Below are 6,000 nucleotides of genomic sequence, written 5' to 3' on the forward strand. Positions count from 1 at the left end.
GTTGATCAACTGCAATACTCACAAGCACCCTGCCTAGCATGGGAAGCATCACAGAGCTTAATGAGGCTGTGAGATCACAGCGGATGGAAGATGGCCAGAAAAACCAAAGCATTTTGCCTCTAGGTATATAATGATTAGTGAAAAGAATCATGTACCAGGGCTGGGCTGGGAAAACAACGAAAACTATATTTCCAAATACTGGGCCAGATCTTCAGCTGGTGTACCTCAGAAAAGCTCCATTGATTCCAATGTATTTATTTTATTTGAAAAATGTCATGAGATCTGTTTCTATTTGTGAATTCTCCCTCAGCTTGTATAAGACAGAGGCATAATTTACAAAAGTGTTAAATATTTTTTTAGGACTGTCAAGTGATTAAAATAATTACCCATGCAATTAATCGCACTGTTAGCGAATAATTGAATACCATTTATTTAAATATTTTTTGATGTTTTCCACGTTTTCAAATATATTGATATCCATTACAACACAGGATACAAAGTGTACAGTGCTCACTTTATATTTATTTTTATTACAAATATTTGCACTGTAAAAAACAAAAGAAATAATAGTTTTCAATTCACCTAATACAAAGACTGTAGTGCAATCTCTTTATCATGAAAGTTGAACTTATAAATGTAGAATTATGTATTAAAAAAACCTGCATTCAAAAATAAAAGAATGTAAAATTTTAGAGCCTACAAGTCCACTCAGTCCTACTTCTTGTTCAGCCAATTGCTAAGACAAACAAGTTTGTTTACATTTGCAGGAGATAATGCTGCCTGCTTCTTGTTTACAATGTCACCTGAAAGTGAGAAAATGGCACTTTTGTAGCCGGTGTCACAAGATATTTACGTGCCCGATGCACTAAAGATTCATATGTCCCTTGATACTTCAACCACCATTCCAGAGGACATACATCCATGCTGATGATGGGTTCTGCTCGATAACGATCCAAAGCAGTGCATACTGATGCATGTTCATTTTCATCATCTTAGTCAGATGCCACCAGCAGAATGCTGATTTTCTCTTTTGGTGGTTTGGGTTCTGTACTTTCCACATCAGAGTGTTGCTCTTTTAAGACTTCTGAAAGCATGCTCCACACCCCATCCCGATCAGATTTTGGAAGGCACTTCAGATTTTTAAACCCTGGGTCAAGTGCTGTAGCTATCTTTAGAAATCTCACATTGGTACCTTCTTAGTGTTTTGTCAAATCTGCAGTGAAAGTGTTCTTAAAATGACAGGGCCGCCCAGAGGATTCCGGGGGCCCGGGGTCTTCGGCGGCGGGGGGCCCTTCCGTTCCGGGACCCGCCGCCGAAGTGCCCCGAAGACCCGCGGCGGGGGCCCCCCGCTGCCGAATTACCGCCGAAGCGGGACCCGCCGCTGAAGCGCAGCCCGGTCTTCGGTGGTAATTCGGCGGAGGGGGGCCCCGCCGCGCATCTTCGGGGCACTTCGGCGGCGGGTCCGGAACGGAAGGGCCCCCCGCCGCCGAATTACCGCCGAAGACCGAGCTGAACTTCGGCAGCGGGTCCCGCTCCGTCTTCGGCGGTAATTCGCCAGCGGGGGGTCCTTCCCTCTGGAGCGGAAGGACCCCCCGCCGGGGAAGACCGGGAGCGGCAGAAGCTCCTCCGCCCGGCCGCACAAGAGTTTGCCGGGCACCCCGGAGCGAGTGAGGGACCCCGCTCCAGGGGCCCCGAAAAACTCTGGTGGGGGCCCCCGTGGGGCTCGGGGCCTGGGGCAAATTGCCCCTCTTGCCCCCCCCTCTGGGCGGCCCTGTAAAATGAACATGTGCTGGGTCATCATCCAAGACTGCTATAACATTAAATATATGGCAGAATGTGGGTAAAACAGAGCAGGAGACATACAATTCCCCCACAAGGAATTCACTCCTAAATTCCCTCTAAGCTGTGAGGGCAGGTGGCTATGCAGCAGCCTATTAAGCACCATGCAGGCACTCAGGGCTGCGGTGGGGAGAAATGCCTCTCCCCCAGCCCTGGACCTGCCACAGCCGGGGGAGAGGCACCTCTCCTGCAGCTCCCACCCAAACCCAGCCCAGGTGCTGCTGCGGGGAGAGATGGGGAGAGTCCTCTCTCCCTGCTGTAGCCCTGGGGCAGCCTGCACCCCAAACTCCTCATCCCTGGCTCCAGGCCAGAGCCCACACCCCCAGCCAGAGCCCTCACCCCCCCGCACCCCAGCCCTCTGCCCCCTCCTGTACTCTGAACCCCTCAGCCCCACCACCGCCACATGGATTTTGTTATGTGCACCAATATGGAGGCGATGTGTCACACATCACCTCCATATTGGTGCACATAACAAAATTCATTCCGCACACGCATGGGAAAAATTAGAGGGAATACCGGTTCAGTCACAAATTTAATTACCACGTTATTTTTTTAACGAGCATCATCCGCATGGAAGCATGTCCTCTGGAATGGAGGCTAAAGCATGAAGAGGCATGTGAATCTTTAGCGCATCTGGCACGTAAATACCTTGCAACACCGGCTACACCAATGCCATGGGTAAGAATGGTGTCCCTAGCCTCTGTTCGTCAGAGGATGGAGATGGATGGCAGGAGAGAGATCGCTTGATCATTGCCTGTTAGGTTCACTCCCTCAGGGGCACCTGGCATTGGCCACTGTCGGTAGACAGATACTGGGCTAGATGGACCTTTGGTCTGACCCGGTACGGCCTTTCTTATGTTCTTATGTTCTTATGTGAATGCCTGTTCTCACGTTTAGGTGACATTGTAAACAAGAAGTGGGCAGCATTATTTACTGCAAATGTAAACAGACTTGTTTGTCTGAGTGATTGGCTGAACAAGAAATAGGACTGAGTGGACTTGTAGGCTCTAAAGTTTTACATTGTTTTGTTTTTGAGAGCAGTTACATAACAAAAAAAATCTGCATTTGTAAGTTACACTTTCATGATAAAAAGATATGGTACTTGTATGAGGTGAATTGAAAAATACTATTTCTTTTGTTCATCATTTTTACAGAGCAAATATTTGTAATAAAAAATAGAAAGTGAGCACTGTACATTTTGTATTCTGTGTTGTAATTGCAATAGATATATATGAAAATGTAGAAAACCATCCAAAAATATTTAATACGTTTAAATTGGGATACTATTGTTTAACCGTCAAGTATCAGAGGGGGAGCCGTGTTAGTCTGGATCTGTAAAAGCAGCAAAGAGTCCTGTGGCACCTTATAGACTAACAGAAGTTTTGGAGCATGAGCTTTCGTGGGTGAATACCCACTTTGTCAGATGCATGTAGTCGTTTATTGTTTAACCGTGCGATTAATCACAATTTATTTTTTAATCGAGATTAACTTTTTTGAGTTAACCACGTGAGTTAACTGCAATTAATCGACAATCCTAAATTTTTTTACAAAATTGCCAAAATCAGGCTATTAATCTTCAATGAATATCATCTAGAAGAGCTCTAGAACAGTCAGGATTTTATGGTTTACTCTGTGTAGAAATGGTAAGGTGTTTATAACATGATGGGGAGGAGGAAGGAAGTAATAGATACACGTACCGGTTTGAATGTTCTCTGATGGGAGTTCTAACTTTATGGCAATACCACTCAGTACAGGAGAAGGCTCAACATGGGAGTCAGAAACGGGCTGGGATCATGCTGCCCTTCCTATATTTCTACATGGGTGGTGGGTCCTGGCCTAACTGAGAGAGGGTCCAGGGAGGTTTGCAGGAGGAGGGGGGGTCCTTGTGTGGCAAAAGCTGAGAACCACGGGACTGATGGACTACACTAGCTAGAAACCCTGGCAGAAAGTTTGGTATTTCTGTATTTGCAGGAATAATAAAGCACGGTAGTTTCATAAGAGCAAAATTCAAGGTTTGCATCTTTTCTTCCAGACAAAACCCCATGTGTTCAATATACCACACTCTGACTGTATCCCTTTTAGCGCCTGGTCCAGTGTCCATGACAATCAGTGTGAAGACCCCCATTCACTTCAGTGGGCTTTGGACTGAGCCCTCACTGACTCCCACAGATGCGTACTCCTTCTCTCATGCTCCACTGCCTCCCACATGGACCCTCCCTCTCCCAGAGGCACAGGCCTTAGCTGCACTGAGGTATTTTGCTAAAATTTCTCACAGTCCTTACCACTGGTGGAAGAATTGGTGGGAGTGCTAGGCAGGGTGACCAGATGTCCCGATTTTATAGGGACAGTCTCATTTTTTGGGATTTTTTCTTATATAGCCACCTATTACCCCCCACCCCCATCCCATTTTTTTCACAGTTGCTATCTGGTCACCCTAGTACGAGGGTAGACAAAATATTGGTGGCTCCTGACATGTTAAGCACTACAGTGTGGTCTATATCTAAAACGTAGGTTGACCTAGCAACATTGCTCAGGGATGTGAAACATTCACCCCGCAAGAGATGTAGTTAAGCCCCCAGTATAGCCACTGCTAGGCCAAGGGAAGAATTCTTCCATAAACCTAACTACCACCTCTCGAAGGCCTGGAAAACCCCCTTTTGTCACTGTCGCGAGTGTCTACACTACAGTGGCGGAGCTGCAGCAATGCAGCAGTAGCTCTTACAGTGAAGTCATGTAGGCCTGCTCTGAGCAAGGTTACATGACATGGTGATTGAAGTAATTCAGAGATTCCAAAGCCTGAAAGGACCATTGTGATCATCTTGTTTGATCTCTTGCATAGCTCAGGCCACAGGACTTCCCTGAATTAATCACAGACAGAAGTGCCAGCAGTCCCTGGAGCCATCTACACCAGCACTCTCACCGTCCCTAACAGCAGCCAAACTAAGCTAGAGGTAGCAACGGTGGAAAACTTTAGCAAGGAATTCCCCGTAACAGACACAGGCGTATTAGAAACACGCACACATGCCTCTCGTCGTCCCCAAACAGATCCCACCATGGCGAGAGGTCTGTGGGGCCAGGACTCAGCAGCGCTGCTACACTAAATCTAGCCAGGCCTCGGGCTGGCACAGGGAAGGACAGGAGAAATATCAGCGGGTGCCAGCGATGAAACCTGCGAGATCAAAGATGGCACTGTGGGCTGCATCAATAAAGGGAAAGGAGAGTGGCTGATGTAAACATGCAGTGAGGGGTTACCGGAGCCAGAGAATATAGATGAGTGTCAATGCTACCAGCTAAGAGTGGGTTCCAATGGTTAGAGTAGGGGGCAGGGCTGGGAGTCAAGACTCCTGGGTTCCATCCCAGGTCTCGGTGGGGGGCTGGGAGTCAGGACTCTCGGGTTCTATCCCAGCTCTAAGTGGGGGGCTGGGTCTAGTGGTTGGGGTGGGGGGTTGGGAGTCAGGACTCCTTGGCTGAATCCCAGTTCTGGGCAGGGAACGGGGCCTAGTGGGTTAGCGCAGGAATGGAGGCCGGGGGCCAGGACTCCTGGGTTCTTTCCCCAGCTCTGCTACCGCCTGGCCGTTATGTACAGTCTAGCCCTGACCCCCGCTTTGTTCTGCTGAACATTCCGGCTGGGCGCCCCCTTAGGCTGCTGGGGGCGGCTCTGAGCGTACCCCTGCCCGCTCCCCCCGCCCTTCACACCCCTGCGATCCCGGCCCCAGGAGGCGCTCGGGCAGCGCGGGCACCGCTCCAACGCCCCAGCGCAGGGGCACCCCGGGGGCCCGCGGGCGGGGACCGCAGGCGGCACGGGAGGCACCGGCTAAGCCCGTGCAAGGGGACCTGTCGCACGCAGGTGGCGGGTGGCGGACGCCGGGCGCGGTGCCAGCTCCTGCTGCTGCGGAGAGACGGGGCGCGGGGACCGGCCAGCCCCGGCGGGGGCAGCGGCTGCAAAGGCCGAGAGCCGGCGGGCTGGGTCCGGTCAGTGCCCTGCCCCGGGGTCCGCACGGGCGGGGTGACACGAACCCGCGGCCTCGCTCCCGCAGCCCCGCGCGAGCGGGCCCGGCCCGGCCCGGCCCGGCCCTCGCCATGGCAACGGGCTGGACCCGGGCCCCGCCCCCCGGCACCCCAGGCCCCGCCCCGGGACGGGGCTCTTCCGGAGGGCTCCCG

The sequence above is a fragment of the Mauremys reevesii genome, linkage group 16, assembly GCF_016161935.1.
Source record: "Mauremys reevesii isolate NIE-2019 linkage group 16, ASM1616193v1, whole genome shotgun sequence".
NCBI lineage: Eukaryota > Metazoa > Chordata > Testudines > Geoemydidae > Mauremys > Mauremys reevesii.